General features: G+C 52.0%; 1 protein-coding gene and 1 pseudogene across 1 annotated transcript in view; one reads left to right on the plus strand and one right to left on the minus strand.

Moving 5' to 3' along the window:
• Positions 1-18,364, minus strand: part of STK10 (serine/threonine kinase 10) — a 124,948-nt gene that overhangs the window by 101,199 nt on the left and 5,385 nt on the right. The gene's annotated exons all lie outside the window — the stretch shown is intronic.
• Positions 9,014-11,471, plus strand: LOC133233416 (small ribosomal subunit protein eS1-like; annotated as a pseudogene).

Consider the following 18,364-nt stretch of genomic DNA (forward strand, 5'->3'; position numbering starts at 1 on the left):
TTCTACGGACTAGAGAGAGGGAAAAGGCTGGAACCAGAGGGGCAGTCCCAGAATCTGAACCCAGGTCCTCTAACTTTCAGCATTCTAGCACTGCACACTACTCTCCAAGGTCCCCGTCGCCCGCAGAACGCAGAAGCCTCTGAGACCAGATGCCCTGCCCACGGTACCAGTGATGCAGACACATCCACCCCCACCCGGCCCCAAGCAGCTCAGCGGCCAGCTGGGGACACCCATCTCTGCCGTCAGCGGTGAGACAGCGTGCCTACGGGGGGTGGGCATGGAAACTGGGAGGAAGGAAGTGATGCCAATAGGCAACTTTTACGCTCATTTGTAAATTTATTCTCAGTTTAGGTAAACGTTTCCATTAACTGAGCCGCCAAGTCCGCAGGTTCCGCACAGTGACGATAACGCTTTCACGTTTCTCAAGGGCCCACTCCACACGGGACACTTGTCTACACTTCGACACGTGGTCATTCATTTATCTCCTCAACCATCCTGCCAGGTAGGTGCAACTGTTACCTCGGATGAGGAGACTGAGGCAGAGCCCCAGCAACCTGGGTGACGGGGCTGAATGGGAACACAGGCAGCCCCGCTCCCAGGTCTGCACTCCTGGTGGCCACGTGGTCTAGGGAACCTTCCACGTCTGGCCCAGGAGCTCAGTTCAGGGAACAGACTTTCGTGTGGGGCCGTTCCCTGAGGCCATCGTGCATCCTAGACATCACCCTGCTCACCCGGCCCCCCCGGGTCAGGGCCTCCCCTGAACTCAGTTTTGAAAACTTGCTTGGAACGCCTTAGAAATTCATCAGTTAAGCAATCAGGCGCTCTGTCTCTCTCTCTTTCACACACACACACACACACTTAACTGATGATGTGCCTGCCCCTTCATTTCTTGTAGAGCTGGTTTTTTCTGCCCCACTAGAAGACCATCAACGCACACACACACACACACACACACACACACTTAACTGGTGATGTGCCTGCCCCTTCATTTCTTGTAGAGCTGGTTTTTTCGGTCCCACTAGAAGACCATCAACGCACACACACACACACACACACACACACACACACTTAACTGGTGATGTGCCTGCCCCTTCATTTCTTGTAGAGCTGGTTTCTTCTGTCCCACTAGAAGACCATCAACGGACACACACACACACACACACACACACACACACACTCTTAACTGGTGATGTGCCTGCCCCCTCATTTCTTGTAGAGCTGGTTTTTTCGGTCCCACTAGAAGACCATCAACGCATCCTTTCACAGTGCAGCACCCACGCTCCTCCTGTCCAGAAGCAAAACTAAGGCCCACCCTGCTCATTTACAGAAGAGACAGTAGAGGGCTTCACAAGCAGCTACAGCGAGAGCCAGGTGACCGAGGCAACCCCCGTGGCCACGCCCTCCTGGTCCCCCGCCACAGCAGCACAGGGAGAGCTAAGCTAGCAAAGGCTGCCTTCATTCATCCATCTCTCACTCCTGAGAGCTGGCAAAGGAGGCTACAGTCACCTTTTCCTGGGTTTCCTTTAAAGGACTCTTCTCTCCTGCAGGTAGAAGAGGCCCAGGCAGGGGCTGTTTTCTGGGAGAGCATTAAACCTGTCCTGCCCTCCACCTTGAAGGGCAGCACTGACCACAGGGTCCAGCCTCAGGTGGGGCGCCAACATGGACACGGAGGAATGCCCGCCCCAGCACCTCTCTCTGATTTCACAGAGACCCACAGCCTGCCAGGACGGGGCTGGCAACAACCATGGCACGCGAAGTGACCTGGCCAAATTAAATGCTCTAATAGCCTGGTTAAGGCAGTGTCATCTGAAAAAAATGCACAGCGTGGGGGTTGTGAGCTAAGTTTTATTTGAGGCAAAATGAGGACTATAGCCCGGGAGACAGCATTTCAGACAGCCCCAAGGAGGCTGGGGGAAGGCCAGTATGTATGTGATTTTGATGAAAGAGGAGTACGTGCAATCAAGCACATATTTTTGGCAGAAGATCTCTGCTAGTCACGAAAAACTGACATCACCATGAAAGATTTTAGTGCTTTTCTAGATATGAGAAGATGCAAGATTTTACTCTTAAAATTGTCTCTTGGAAACATCTACCTGAAGACCTGTTCTGCCAGTTGTTCCCAGCGCACAGAGTGCCTGGTTTCTGATCTCCACTCTGCACTCCCCCAGGGGATGCTGAAGATCAGCAGCTCATAACTGAATCCTCATAGAGGCAGAGGGCAAGTGCCAGTGTGCAGACGGCAGCAGGAGTTTATCACCTGAAGGCCACAGAGGAGTAATGATCGCTGATCATAAAACAGTTAACACCGTCTGAGCACTCACTATGTGCTGGGACAGGCCTTAAGTAGGATTTCTCACTTCATCTTCAACACAGCCCTTAGAGACAAATACCGGCATTCCCAGTGTACAGATGAGGAAACAGATTCAGAGAGTCACAGTAAATGCCTCAGGTCACACAGCAGATGGGGGGTTGAAGGGTGAATCCAAATTCCAGCCTGACTATCTCAGAGAGCTTGAGCTCTACATCACTTCTCAGCATGCCCGTCCTAGCAAGGGCCCAGTGTTCCCTGTGCCACCTCCCTTTGCTAAAGATAAGCGACAACCACCGCCAATAGCAACCACTCATGGTCAGAGTGCTTGGTAGCTGCAGAGGACTAGAGAGCCAGGATTTAATCTGCCCAGGAGTGAGGTATCAGCCTTCACGCCCATTTCCCAGATGAGCACACTGAGGCTCAGAGAGATATCAGGACCCACCCAGGACTGGGAGCCGCAGTGGTCTTACTCCCAGTTCAGTGTTCTTTACTACACTAGGCTGGTGGGAATCAGTTTATTCCCCATTCATTCATTCAAGCATCATTTACGGAGTGCCTATTATTTGTGAGGCACTTTTCCACTGAAGAATTTCTTCCCAAAGGTTGGAATTATTGCCCTCCCATAACATAACTCACCCTCCCCTGATCTTTCTTCAGAGGAGCCAACCCATTCTCATTCCCCATCCCCAAGCTGTAATGGGGCTGATCCCATCACCATATCTAGAAGCAGGTAGATGATTTATGCCGTCCAGTCAGTACACTGCATTCCGTCTTACCACAGTGATTGGTTCAAGGACAGACATGTGATCAAGTCAGCCAATGAAATGCAATCTCAGAAGACTGCCCTAAGCTCTCTTTCACTGCTAGCCTCTGGCACTGCCTACCACAGTCAAGCTGCCAGGTCATCATGCTCCCAGGGGAGCCTGAAAGCGAAACTAACTCCAAAGTAGCAGAGCTTAGAGAGGGTCCAAGAAGACACTGCTAGATCCCCTCATTTAATTTTTACAAGAGCATTGTATTATTAAGAGCCTCTTTTTTCTTTCAGCAAAAATTGTTACTTTTAATCAAATAGGGTGAACAAGCAAGCAGTAGGAAAAAAGATATTTTGTAAACTCTTTCACCTAGAAAGAATTAAAGTATTCAAATATGCTGAGATACTAGTATACTAGCTATGTATATACATGTAGACATATACCATAAATGTGTACATATTAAATAATGCATAACATAGAATAAATCCATATAATAAAATACCTAACATTAAAATGATCCTGAATGTGATTTATTCCTTGTTTGACATTTCAAAATGCATTTCTGAACTTTGTGTCTCCTTTTGGTAGACATTAGGGCCATTATTTATCATTGCATTGTGATTAAGTCTGTTCAGGTTCACAAAACTTGTAGAGAACACAGTGATGGACATTCAGGTTTCCTATTCGGTGCAGAAGACACAGTGACTGCCCTTAAGTTCTAACATGAGGTTGTAGGATGGAGCAGATGAAAGCAGCTTGGCTTCTCTTGGTCTGGAACTTGAGAATACATACATCTATAAGAGCCTCATTTTATATATGCAAGAAAACTGATGCCCAGAGAGGTGAAGTCATTTGCTCAAGGTCACAGAGCAGGTAAAAGAGCAGGGCTGGAAGTTAAATAGAAGCCCACGTGACTTCAAAATCCATATTCCTGACCATTTTGCCAGAGGTTCCTGTAAATTCTGCAGTAGGAGAAAGGGGACACGATAGCCAAGCTCTCTCCAGAGTCTGATGTGAGGGCAGCGTGGGGAGTGGGTGGGTACTGGAAAGCTAAAGGTTGTCCACGTGGATGGGACACAGTGGGAGTTGACAGACAAGAAGTCATACAAAGAACAAACGGCCATCTGTGGCCTCTGACGTCCGTCTCCCACCGACTGAAGCGAGACTGGGGTCCAGGGAAGGACGGACGGCAAGAGCCCCCACCCAGCCCTGCACTGCTGGCCAGCGGTGACTAGCGCCTCGCCCCACACCCTGAGAGCAGACACACAGTGGCCACTTGTGTTTCCCGCCCAGGCACCTCTCTGGGAACAATCCTCCCCCTTGTGCAGCACGGGCCCGGCCCCAAGGAGGCGGGAACCACCCTTCCAGCAGAAGCCCCGCCCAAGCCAAGGGGCCCAGCCAGGGGCTGAGGGCTTCCTGAAAGTCACCCACACAGCCGCCGCCAGCTGGGGACGGCCCCCAGGCCCTCCCTGCCCTCCTGGCTGCAGGCTGACCGCTGTGTCCCGCCCTCCCCCTCCTCCGGGGAAAGGACTGATATCACAGAACACAGCGACCAGAAAGAACATCAGTCGCCCCTCTCAAACCCCAGCTCCCAGTCCCCAGTCTGCAGCTGGGGAAACTGAGTTTGTGAAGGTTATGCAGTGCCCAGAGTGCAGTCTGCGGTGACTGTGTTATCTGCAGAACCAAACAGAGTAAACGAGAGCACAAAAGCTGAAGGGCCTGACTGGAGGGGGGTGGGGGGGTTCCTGTTCCCGGGGCGCCACTCACTTCAGGCCTGGGAGCCCATGGAGCTGCCTGGAAATGAATCCTAAAGCGGGGCAGCAGGGGGACTGGCCTGCATCCGTTTTCCTCTGAGGACTCACAGCACCAGTTGCTTTTGGGAACTGCCTCTCTTTCACTCTTCGTGCAAGAGATTCATGAGGGGCTGAGCCCACCCAGTCCTGGCACACAGCCCAGCCCAGCCACTCAGTCTTGACCCCTCTCAGTCACACCCAGTGGCAGGCCAACAGGGTTGTACCCAAGTGGTCTTTTGTTTTTTGTTTTTTAATTTTTTGCTAAACTTATCGCCTTATACATCTTTTTTTCTTTCTCTTGGGTTGCTAAACTGTAAGATGGGAAGGCTAGAGGGTCTTGCAGCCCATCTTGCCACCCCTTTGGAGAGCCTGCCTGAGGATGAGGCCAAGACCGGGGAGGCCACAATGGAGGAAGACACACACTGAGGGTCTGTGGGACACCTGGAGCCAGCCGGTCCTGAAGCAGGCCCTGCCTTAGACTCCCTTTGGGATGACTGTCTTTTGCCACCAAAAAGGAAATGAGCCCCCAACTCTGGGGCTGTTCCAGCTGACAGTAGACACCTATGAAAATACTTCACCATGCAACACTTGTGTAATGAGAACCACCTTCACTCCCAACGGCACCATCATCTACAAAGTGACCTGTTCTGAGGCTTCTCAGAGGGCCTGACGGATAAAATGGGATCAGCAACCCACATGGGAAATGCAGTTGCTCACAGGCCCCAGGCAAACAGATTCTTCCGCCACAAGACTCTTCCTCCCCAAAAGCAGAGAAAGTCACATTACACTTTTAAATTAACAAAGAAGGAAAAATGACAACCTCCAATGCTGGTAAGCAAACAAATGGTAAAATAGGGAAATTCATTATTGATGAGAACATAGACAGATTCAGTCTCATCAAGATCAAAACTGGCAACAGATTTTCAGAGCCTAGAAAATACCTTTTAAGCCGATTAGCACTCACTCCTGAGATGGTAAGGCCAGGAAATAATTCCGAAAAAGACAACAAAATAAGTGTACTAGGGTCCAATTCACATTAGCCCACAATAATCGCAAACAAAGAGGGAATAACCTAAATATTCAACCCAAGGATGATGGTTAAATTAACTTAGTGGGATATTAAGCAATCCTTTAAAATGATAAATAGGAAAATAATACAGTAATAAGAAAAAGATAATTAAGCCATAATAATAAGTAAATGAAGCTGGATGATAAAATTATAACTAAGCTATAACTGAATCTGCCTGTACTGCGGGAGACCCAGGTTCGATTCCCCGAGGAAGGGAACGGCAATCTACTCCAGTGTTCTTGCCTGGAGAACCCCATAGACAGAGGAGCCTGGCAGGCTACAGCCCATGGGGTCGCCAAGAGTTGGACACAACTGAGCGATTAACACTTTCACACTTCACTTTCTGGACCAGGAGGTTCTGAAACACAGATTAAGGAATCCAAGTGGTTTCTAAAGGTGATCTTCACTCAATGGACATCTAGCAATCAGCCACAGGGGTCTTGGTGAGGACTGACTGGGGTTGAGGCACAGAAAGTGGCCCTTTCATCCAGAACTTGCTTTAAATGCTTCCAGGGATGAGCACCTGTCCTCTCAGGAACCCCCCTGAACTGCACTATCAGGATGGTAGCTACTAGTCTCAGGTGCTGAAACTTAAAATGTAGTTTCCCGGTTACATTAACCCCAGTGAACAGTAGCTACCATACTGAACAGAGCAGATACAGAACAGCCTCATCACTGCAGAAAGTTCCAGTAAGTGGGCAGGTCTGCACTTGAGGCTGCGCCTGGCAGAAAAGGCATTCTCACAGAGGTGAGGGAGCATCCACCACACTCGAGTGTACCAGCTCCAGTCTCAAAAACACGCATTTCTTTTTCTAGGAAGGAACAAAAAGCTTGAGTGCAGAGAGGGGGAAGAAGAACCTTGGGTGGGGATCAGTTGTGAGGTTGCCTAGCAACCTGGCTGGGCGGCAGGCGTGAGCAAAGGCTCGCAGCTGACCTGTCAGATGAGCAGCCACGGCCAGCAGGTCAGAGCCAAAGAAAGGAACAGTCAAGGCAAAAGGTCTCTGTTTCCCTCGTCCCCCTGACTGACTCTGGACACCGAGCCAGGCCTGTGTCCAGAGAGGTTGAGGCCACTGGAGCCAAGGAGGGGCTGGTCTGCGCCCCACAGTGTCCAGCTGGGCTGTCCCTGCCTGCACACAGTCAATCTTTGCGTGGTGACAACGGTCACCAATCGTGGGGAAACCTTCAACTCTCAATTAAGGAAGGAGGAAGTTGGGCCCTGGAGGAAACCAGGGTCACATTGAAACCCGCCACGTGTAAGGGAAGGGCTCAACATCAACTCGAGCAGGGTGGTCCACGGGCCGTGGACAGGATGGGTGGCAGTCGTGGCCTCGGGCTCAGACGCTGCCACCGCCCTGGGCTGGCAGGCATGAGTGGGGGGCAGAGTGGAGCCACAGCACCGCAGCCCCGCCTTCCCGAGGCTTGAGTCCTTGGGGGCCAAGATGCCAAAGGGCCTGCCAAGGCCTCCTATGGCCTCTTGAGGCAGGATAAGGAGTATCCCACCTTAGCCAGCATGGGTCCACAAGAGATGCAAAGCCCTGCCATCTCTTCCTGTTGAATAGGAAACAGGCCCAGGTAGGGAGGGTGACTTGGCCCAGGTCACACAGCTAGGAAGTGGCTGCCAGGACTCCGCTCAGGTCCAACCCTGTGCCTGGTGCGCTTTCCCCTCCAGAGGACACTCTCCAGGAGCTCCTGCCCAGCGGCTGTGTACACCAGTCCCTTTCTCCCGTCTCCCTCGCTGCCTTATACTGGAGACCCTCTTAGGATGAGCCCTCAATGGCTCCCTTCTGCCGACGTGATAAAGCCCAAATTCCGGGGCTTGGTGCCCCTGGCCCTGGTGATCTGCCCCTTCCACTCTTCCAGGACCCCATTGCTCCCCTGCAATCCCCTCCTGCGACAGCCAATGCCTGAGGCCCCCTACTTCCAGGCCTTGCTTGATGCTCCTTCCTCCATGGGGAGTGCCTTCGCCATACCTGTGTTTAACCACTCCACAAAGTCTAACTCAACCCCAGCCTGCTCTGTGAGATGTTCCCAGAACCCCAGCTCCCATCCCCTGCTAGAACTTCTTCACCTTACTAGGGCTCTCATCACAGTCCACCTGGAGCCACAGTCCTTTTATCTGGGGTCTTTGTTGCTGTGCATGGGCTTTCTCTACTCCTGGTGAGTGGGGCTACTGTCTGGCTGCAGGGCCTCTCACTGCGGTGGCCTCTCTTGTTGCAGAGCACAGGCCCTAGAGCACGGGCTCAGCAGGCGTGGTGCACAGGCTTATTGCTCTGGGGCCTGTGGGGTCTTCCTGGACCAGGCATCAAACTTGTGTCCCCTGCATTGGCAGGTGGATTCTTAACCACCATACCACCACGGAAGTCCTCCACAGTCCTTTGTGTTCACAGATTCTCTCTCTGACCTGACTGTGAGTCCTGCAAAGCTAAAGCCCATCTCTGATTCGTCTTGTCCTATCCCATACAACCTGTTCCAGAACAGCCAGTGGGTGGATGGGAACATGGGTGGTGGGTATATGAGCAGATGAGAGAACGGCTGGGCAGATGGGAAAGTGGATGGACAAACAGGAAGCGGGTGGGTGTTAGGGGCGTAGGTATAGATGTATAGAATACTATACTGTGGATGGATGGATGGGTGGGAAAATGGGTAGGAGGGAGAGTGTATGAAAGGATGGGTGTGTGGGAGGATGGATGGATAGGTGGATAGGAAGATGAGCAAATGGGCTGACGGAGAGATGGACAGACTGACAGATGAATGACACACTGAGTAAGAGGGAAAATCAGTGGATGGGAGAAGAGACGTACGAGAGAGAGGGGTAAAGGAGTGAAGGTGTGTCTAGGGAGTAGACCGGCATCAGATCTTCCTCTCTTCCCAAAGGCACCAGAGACCACCTTGTTGCTGGCTCCTACGGACACCAGCCTGCTGGGTGTTACTGCCTTCACCTAGCACTGTGTATTTTTGGTTTTTAAAGGCCTAAAACCACGTTTATCTTGTTCACCAATGTATTATTAATAATGTTAATTATTAATAATATTATTAACGTTACTCTGTCTGGCCAATATGTATTTTAAAATAATAGACAGATGGATGGGTAGATGAATGGATGGGTAGATGAACTGGTGTGTGTATCTCCTTGTAAACAGACAGAAGTAAGGCCCTCCAGGTAAGAAAGGAAAGTGACAAGAAGTCCACTGTCTCCTTAACACACTGAGATTCCTGAATCTAATCTAGTCTCTGGTTTTGGAAGATAGGCCCTCTTTACCTTGGGGGAGCCAAAGCCTTTGGCTGGGCCTGGACATACACAATTAATGACAGGAAACCACTTCCTGATCAATAATCGCCAGGCCAAGTTTCAGTTCAGTGAGAAACGAAACGGCTGAGTTTCAGAACAAGTGACACTTAAGGAGGGCCAAGAGCATGAAGCACAAAAGCAGAGAGTGACACGGCTTTAAAGACAGGCATTCAATCTCTCACTCCCTCGGGGAAGAGAACCCTGGCAGGCCATGCTGGCACAGCAGGGAAATGCCAAGCCTCAGAACCCTTCTGGGCCAGCAAATAAAACAGTAAAACCCAAACAGGATTGGCCCTGAAGATACCACACCAAGGCCTTGGCCAAAAACCCATGCAACCTGGCCAACTTGGCTGAGGATGTGGGAGCTTTCGGCTCTCAGATCTTCCAAAGTGCTAGGGAATCCAACCCCGTGGACCAGATAGAGGAAGTGGGACAGGTGACAGGGGCTCTGCCTCCTGAGACTCCTGCTCCCACCTGTCTCAAGCTCCCTCTACTCAGAGGGCAGAGTGCTGAGTCACGGGCGGGGGCGGGCAGCCTGGGTCACGAGCACAGGGGAAGGAAGCACCTTTATCCAGGCCCTGATGTGAAAAGCCAACTCACTGGAAAAGACCCTCATGTTGGGAAAGGCTGAGGGCAGGAGGAGAAGGGGATGACAGAGGATGAGACGATTGGATGGCACCGTCGACTCAATGGACATGAGTTTGAGCAAGCTCTGGCAGACAGCAAAGGACCGGGAAGTATGGCGGGCTGCAGTCCATGGGGTCGCAAAGAGCGGGACACGACTTAGTGACTGAGCAACAACATGCTCCCTGCACCAGGCCAGGCACTTCACTCAATCTTCACACGACCTGGGAGTCACGTACTCTTATCAACCCTGTTTTCCAGTCAGTCCCAAATCTCAGAGGAGTTGAGGCTGCCCTGTGGTTTCAATTAACAATACTGTGTGTGCTGGGTTTTTTTAATTATTATTATTCCAAAAGCATTATGTACCTTTTGGCTCTCTGAGCACCATGGCGGTCAACAAGAACAAGTGCCTTATGAAAGGAGGTAAAAAGGGAGCCAAGAGGAAAGTGGTTGACCTGTTTGCTAAGAAAGACTGCTATGACATGAAAGCACCAGCAATGCTGAATATAAGAAATGCTGGGGAGCATGAGTCACGAGAACTCAAGGAGACAAAATCGCACTGACAGCCTCAGGGGTTGTGTTTTGGGTTTTTTTTTTTAACATTGATTTTTATTTATTTGGCTGTGCTGGGTCTTAGTTGTAGCGTGTGGGATCTAGTTCCCTGATCAGGACTCCTGGATTGAGAGCCTGGAGTCTTAGCTACTGAACCACCAGAGAAGTTCCAAGACTTGTGTTTTTGAAGTGAGCTTGGCTGATCTGCAGAATCATGAAGCTGCATTTAGAAAATTCAAGCTACCTACTGAGGATGTTCAGAGCAAAAAAACTGCCTGCCTAAGAGCCACGGCATGGATCTTACCCACTACAAAACGTGTTCCGTGACCAAAACAGGGCAGACCGTGACTGGAGTTCACAGTGATGTCAAGACTACCGAGGGTTATCTGCTTCACCTATCCTGTGTGGGTTTTACTAAAAGACGCAACAATCAGATTTGGAAGATCTCCTATGCCCAGCACCAGCAGGTCTGCCAGGTCCATAAGATGATGGAAATCATGACTCGAGAGGTGCAGACAAAACTTGAAAGATGTCATCAACAGACTGATTCCAGACACACTGGAAAAGACACAGAAAAGGCCTGTAAATCTCTTTATCCACTCCATGATGTCTTTGTTAGAAAAGTAAAAATGCTGAAGAACAGCAGGTTTGAATTGGGAAAGCTCATGGAGAATCCACGGTGAATGCAAGAGTTCTGGAAAATGTCCCGGGGATGAAACAGGTGTTGAAGTTGAACAGGCTGATGGATATGACCCGCCAGTCCAAGAATCTGTTTAAAAATCAAGACTTTTAATGGTGCCAAAACATCTTACCTGTTATTTTTAAAAAAAAGAATTATGTACTCATTAAAGAACATCTTCAAAATATAATGGTACCAAGAAGGAAATCAAACAAGGCATCATCCCAGAGATAACCGCCTTCAGCATCTTGGAGCACCTCCTCCCAGGATTCCACGGTATGGATGTACCTAGACTTGTCTGGCAAGTCCACGCCAGCACTTCCCAGCTGTGTGGTCCCAGGGGACTTAGGTGACCACTCTGCCCCTCATTTCCTACTTAGAACAACAAAGATGTTAACAGTTCCGGCCTCATGGGCTGCTATGAGCATTCAGTGAGTTAATGCGTCAAAGATGCTAGGAGCAGAACTCAATCATAGTGTGCATTCCACAGTAACTCACTCATGCTTTTTTTTTTTTCCTCCCCACTAATGTATTTTTGCATACTTCACAAAAATGGGATTTAACTGTATACACTGATATGGCATTCTCCTTTTTACTTGGCAATATGCCATGACCAGCTGTTCAGATCACAAAACACTCTTCCACAGCATCCTCTCCAACTACTGCAGACTGAATGGTGGGTCCACCACAGATCTAACCAATCCCGTCACTGGACTGTCTATCCTGGTCACATGTGCTGTGTTCAAAAGCCTGAGACGCGATCTACAGACAGCCAGACAGGTCTCCAAACAGCAGGGCCACTGCACCCCTCACAGGTCACACAGGCAGGGACCCTGGATAGGTCTGAGATGTGAAGCCACGCCTGGGTCAGTTCTGCTGAGTCCTGGCTGGGTGCCCTTGGGAACTGGTCTTATAAGATCACAGGTGCAAAGACTCTTTGGTCCTGCTTGTGAGAGGGACTGTATTCTCCCCATTTTCCAGAAGGAAAAGAAGCTTAGGATGCTCAGAGGGATAGCTTCACTAGCCCAAGTCACACAGTGAAGACAGCAGCCTTCCTGCGACTCACAGGGTGAAGAGCATCCCCAAGTCCGGAGCCTCTGAGGAAGGCTCTTGCAGGAGGTACGGAGCGGTTCCGGGGCCTTCCGAAGTACACCCTGCTGGCCCCAGGAGTTGGTCCTGCATACAGACTGGAGACTCAGGACAAGTGACAGAGGCTGGCACTGGCACCTGGGGTCCAGATTCTTCATGAACAGAAGCACACCAGTCACTGCTCCTCAGCCCCAGCTGTCACCTCAGAGTGGGGCTAGGGATGTTAAGGGCACCCGAGGGAAAAGAAGGCTCGAGAAAGATCTAGGCCTCACCAGTCTGGCAGCAGAGCCGACCAAGAGGCAAATCGAAGGTAGAAGGAAACTCAAAGCCCAACAGAGAGGCATGCCAGCTCCGTCAGGGCCATTCCTCAGGGTGACAAAGCCAGCTCTGTGGGAACCTCCTCAGAGGGCCAAGAGTTGGGTCTGGGACGCCAGACACGCCAGGCCAGAGCTTTCCAGGAAGGAGGGCGAAGGGGAGCGAGGCAGTGGCGCCGGCTGCTCCCCAGGACGTGACTGCCGCTCTTCCAGACACCCGGGGTGGCCTCGCCTGCGCTGGGCCAGCGGGCCGGGGGGCGGGCACAGAACTTGCCGGGCAGCAAACTTCCCCAAGGGGGCCAGTAAAGAGCCTCTTTACTGAATCACGTTCATCCTCACAGCCCAGCGGCAGGGGCTCACTGGGAAAGAGTTCACCTGCCAATGCAGGAGACATGGGTTCCGGCCCTGGTCCGGGAAGATCCCACATGCCACAGAGCAGCCAAGCCCACGCGCCTCAACTACCCAGCCTGTGCTCCAGAGCCCATGAGCTGCAACCACTGAGCCCACACGTCACCGCTCCTGAAGCCCGCAGCCCCTAGAGCCTGGGTCCACAAGAGGAGACCCCTCAGTAAGCACCCGGAGCACCGCAGCTGGAGAGCAGCCCCCACTCTCTGCAACGAGAGGAAAGCCCACATAGCAACAAAGACCCAACACAGCCAACGATAAATAAATAAAATTGTTTTTAAATAATAATAACCCAGCAGTAGATTTTAGGCTGATTCCCAAGACCTGAACACCAGCATCTACCCAGGAGCAGCCTCCAGCGTGACAGACAAGCGGAGCTGGACGAGGGGCCTCAGGGGACTCTGCCTTTGTTAATCCTCAGAGAGCTGGGCCAGGCAACTGGTCAACCAGCAGAGAACCACAGTGATGACATTCCCATCCACCTCTTCTTCCTCCACGCTGGGCGCCGTGTTAGGGCTGGCCACACATCTCCATCCTCACAATCTCTGAGGGAAGCACTACTTTGATCCTCGTTTTACAGCTCAAGATACTGAGACTCAAAGAGCAGAGGTGACTTTCCCAAGGTCATACAGCACACAGCAGGGGAAGCCAGGAGAAAGCCTAGAACTGATTTCAGGGCCGGCACCCATCACAAGTGCTGGCTGGGGCGGGCGGGGAGCTAGGACTGGCCTTCACTATTCATCATTCACTTATGCAGCAGTTATTAACTCAGTATCTACTGCTACTACTAAGTCGTTTCAGTCGTGTCCATAGACGGCAGCCTACCAGGCTCCCCCATCCCTGGGATTCTCCAGGCAAGAACTCTGGAGTGGGTTGCCATTTCCTTCTCCAATGCATGAAAGTGAAAAGTGAAAGTGAAGTCGCTCAGTCGTGTCCGACTCTGAGCAACCCCATGGGCTGCAGCCTACCAGGCCCCTCCATCCATGGGATTTGCCAGGCAAGAGTACTGGAGTGGAGTGCCACTGCCTTCTCCGAACTCAGTATCTACCACGTATCTATTATCCACGAAAGATGGATTGATTACTCCCTGCTCTCCAGGACTTTACATCCTCTGAAGAAAGAAAATAAATAACGTGACAGACAAGAGAATCCGTTTGTGACAGGGGCTCTGAAGGAAATCAGCAGGGAGCCGTCACTGGTCAGGAGGGAACAGGGGAGTGGAGACCCACAGGACAAGAAGGAGCCAGCTGTGCAGCCACACAAGAGTGGCTGGCAGCATAACCAGCAAGTGCAAAGGCCCTGAGGCAGAGAGGCTGAGATTCCTTCAGTTCCTCTCAGTGGCCCCCATCTTCCCTTAGATGGTGAGGTTGGCTCATGCTAAGTCTTCAGTCCCTCCACGCCCTCCACCCTTAGAGCCTGGATTCTGGTTCTGGTACAGCCTGTTATTAAAGAGGAAAAAAAAAAAACCTATAGGAGAAGGAAGAAAAAAAATGTAGTAAAGGGGAAAGCAGAAAGAAAGGGGAAGAGAAAGAAGAGTGAGCACGAGGCGGAGGGGCAGGAGGAGGCAGCCCTGTGACACGCCCCCTGCCCGCCCACAGGAGTGCTCAGCGCTTTCGGATCCTGGGGCACCAGCAGCCCACCCCCGCCAGGGCCCCAGGGGCACCCAGCTTTCCCCCACGCCAGCCCCTTCCCCTGCCACTTCCTCTGCTCACCCTGCCCGTGACTGTCACCACTTCCTCTGCATGAGAGGCCACCACCGCCGTCCTGGGGCTCAGATCCAGTGGAGGCTGAGGCAGGCCGGAAGAATGGCCCATTCCTGGGCTCACAAATGTCAGCGCTGCCAGAGATACCACAGTGAAGGCACCCTGGACCCTCTCCTCCCGATAAGCCCCCTTGTCTCCCCCTCCAAGCTGCACAGCAGAAAAGGCACAGGCTTCTGGCCAGAGATACCTGGGTTTAAGTCCCAACTTTGCCATGGAAGAGCTCTGTGATGCTGAGCAGGTCATTGTCCCTCTCTGGGCCTCTGCTTCATCAGGTGAGGCTACTCCCAGGTCTAGTGGACTGTGAGAATAGTCTCCTAGAGTCCAGTAGAATAAACGATAGACAAGAAGGGAGGGGCACTTCCCTGGCAGTCCATGGTTAAGATTCTGCTTCCATTACAGGGGGCACGCGTTTGATCCCTGGTCAGGGAACTAGGATCCTATAATGACACGTAGCAGGGTCAAAAAAAAATCAACTCCCCACTCATTTATCTTGTTTACATGCTAACGGCCAACACCCACATGAGGTTTTCCAGCATCCCAGACTAAGTGGTTTACACGGGTTATTTCAGACAAAAAGCCCTATAGTGTAGCTAATGAAACCACGGCATAGGTAAGTACTTTTCTCCAGGACCACACAGCCTGCAAGGGAGAGGGCTGGGCTTCAACTCCAGGACCACACCCAAGTGCCCAGACCACCTCTGGTCCCTGGCAAACATGAGCTGCTCTTCCCATCTCACCCTCTCTGCTCTCTCCTGACCCAGCTCTCTAGAACCCTCCATGCCCACATACATCTGCTTCTCGGGTTGGTCACCTTCCATCAGTCACTTCCCTGCCTGGGCTCTGACCTGGGCTCCAACCACTGCTCTGGCCTTCCCTCCCACACGTCCACCTACTACCCCTGGTTCCAGTCACCAGGCCGTGGCCACTCTGGCCCAGCCGCCACTCATCAGTGGTCACCTTGGTCTTGGGCAGCCAGGACATCTGGATCTGGCATCCCCCAATTGTGCGGGCCAACCACTCCCTATCCAGTAACTATCCAAAGATCACTCTCCTCTAACACTACACGAGGCTGATCTCAGGACGGGGTCAGACCCTGGCAAGGTAGGGCAGGCAGGACAGTAACCATGACGTCCACATTCCTGAACGTGCCATCCAAGGCGCTCTTCACTTGGCTCCCACGCACTACTCTAGACCCGGCTCGCACTAGCCAGCTGCCCAAAGCCAAGCCCAGCTCCCAAATAATACACTGAACACAGGACTTGAGGAGGCAAATGAAATACGTACAGTGGGTCAGGGAGGGCACACAGTGGTAGAAGCCAGTAGAAGCCAGATATATGCTGCCCAGTACCGAGCCAAGGCCACTACTGAGCATCTGAACCACGGCTGGACCACAGCAAGACGCAGTGTAAAAGCCAAATGCACAGATTTTAAAGGCTTTGCATGCAATGAGAACTTTAAATATCTCTTTCTCTGTTGATTACACGCTGAAATGATAGCACTTTGGATATATACTGGGGTAACCAAAATAGACTATCAAAATTCACTTCTGGTGTTTTTCCTTGTTGGAGTGCGTCTACTAGAACACTTTAAGTTGTGTGCGTGGCTCCTGTTACATTCCCCTTGGACATTCTCCTCACTTCCAGCAGACATGACCCCGCATGAGTGCATGCCGGGCCATATCAGCATATCTGATCGGGGCTTTTATGTGAATGCTCATGATTTCAAAATGCTGGCAATCACTTCAAATTTGGTTCAGCCACCATGCGAGTCACGCAAACCAGTCCACAAGCCCTATCACGCTCAAGGGCTACCGGGGGACAACCTGAGGCCTCACTGCCTGGCTCTCTCCTGGCCTGGGCTTCCTTCCCTCTATCTGTCTGTCCTGTCCCCATCTCACCCGCCCTGCCCAGTGGACGCTGTCCCCTCTCACCGCCAGTCCCATCGTGGTCCTGTGCTCTTGCCGGGGCAGAACCTTCCTTTCCTCCCCCGTGTGGCCTTGAAAGCATCAGGTTAGGTGGGTAGCTGGCTCATCCTGTGTGCCTACGAGCTACTGATCTGATTCTCCCAGCTGCTCAGTGGGGTGAGTGTTGGTCTCAGCCCCACCAAACACATGGGGAAACTGAGGCAAGCCACTCACCTGACTTCATACAGCGGCTAAGTAGGGCAGCCAGGATTCAAAGTCAGGTCTGCCTGGCTGCCAGGCCCAAGTCTTGTATCACACACCTGTGACAAACACAGGTGAGCATGGCTGTTTGCGGAGCTGAATCCAGGCACGTTTGTTTGTAGGAGGCAGCAGTGCTCCACAGGAGCGATCTTGCCCCCCAGGGGACATGTGGCCTTGTCCAGAGACATTTTTGGCTGTCTTAGCTAGGGGCAGGAGAGGGAGGTGCTGGCAGTGGTGTCATTTTGTAGGTAGAAACCAGAGATACTGTTACATCCTATAACACACAGGCAGCCCCCATGACAAAGAAGGAGCTGCCCCAAATGTCAGTAGTGCCAAGGTGGGGAGCCTGGCATAACAAACAAGCTCTTAACACTGAAGTCCTTCTGTTTGCCCCCAGCTTAGCTGCAGTAATTGGTCGGGACCTTCTTTGTTTCATAGCAAGAGCATCAGCAATAATGAACCATCTTCCTTTCCTGCCCACTTCCTGGGTGGGGATCAGGTGCTGAATGTATTACACCTTTCTAAGTATCTTATCTTTCAAATCATCGCCTTTGTTTTATAGATAAGAGTCTGGAGGCTCAGAAGGGGGAGTCACTTGTTTGGAGGTGCAATCCTGATCCTCCTGAGCCCCAACTGTGTCCTTTAACCTTCCTGCTCCACGCCCTTGGCAGCAGCTGGGCCTGGGAGTGACCCATCCCAGGCTCTTTTCTGGCGGCAGCCCCTGCAGGGAACACAGGTTCAATCCCTGGTCAGGGAACTAGAATCCCTCATGCCGTGCACCAGGCTCAAAAAAAAAACGGGGCGGGTGGGGGGGGGCAGTCAACTCTCCACTCATTTATCTTATTTACATGCTAATGGATGACACCCATGCAAGCTTTTCCAGCATCCTGGACTAAGTGGTTTACACAAATTATTTCAGACCCAACAACAGAGATATTCCCCTAGTCCGAGTAACTTCAGGAAGCCAGGGGACACTGGGTGGAGGTGAGGGCTGGCTGAGCAATTGCTTAGCTGCTCTAGACCCAGACAGTGCGAGGTCAATGCAAAATCTGCCACTTTAGACCCCGTGGGCAGGCGACATCCCCAGGAAGCTCGGGTAACCTTGGTTTTCGGACCCAGCCAGGAACCCACTCACAATAGCAAGGACTTGTGTTTAAAAACACTAGGCTGAGCGGAAATAAGGTTACAGCCTGGGGGCAGAGCTCTTTCCGGAGGCGAAGGGGAGGTGCACAGGGATGAGGAGACCTGGGCAGCCCCCGGAGGAAGCGGAAACCCAGGCTTTAAATTCAGGCAGAGTCGAGGTGAAAGGAGCTGCCAGGCTGGGGAGGGCGGGAACCTCAGCTTTGTCTGAACTGGGCGGCGGGGCAGGATGTGGCCCCAGGGTTAACAATGGCTCTCTGAGCGGAGGGCACCTGAGGTTCCCACCCGGAGGGCAGCCGCTGCCAAGGCCCCGGGTTCCCAAAGGACTCGGGGGAATGGCCCTTAGTGAGGGCGAGGGGGCAAAGGGGCTGCTAGGAACTTATCTCATTTTCTTTTAAAAATCACGCTCAAAGAAGCATC

This window comes from Bos javanicus, chromosome 20 (genome assembly GCF_032452875.1).
Source record: "Bos javanicus breed banteng chromosome 20, ARS-OSU_banteng_1.0, whole genome shotgun sequence".
NCBI lineage: Eukaryota > Metazoa > Chordata > Mammalia > Artiodactyla > Bovidae > Bos > Bos javanicus.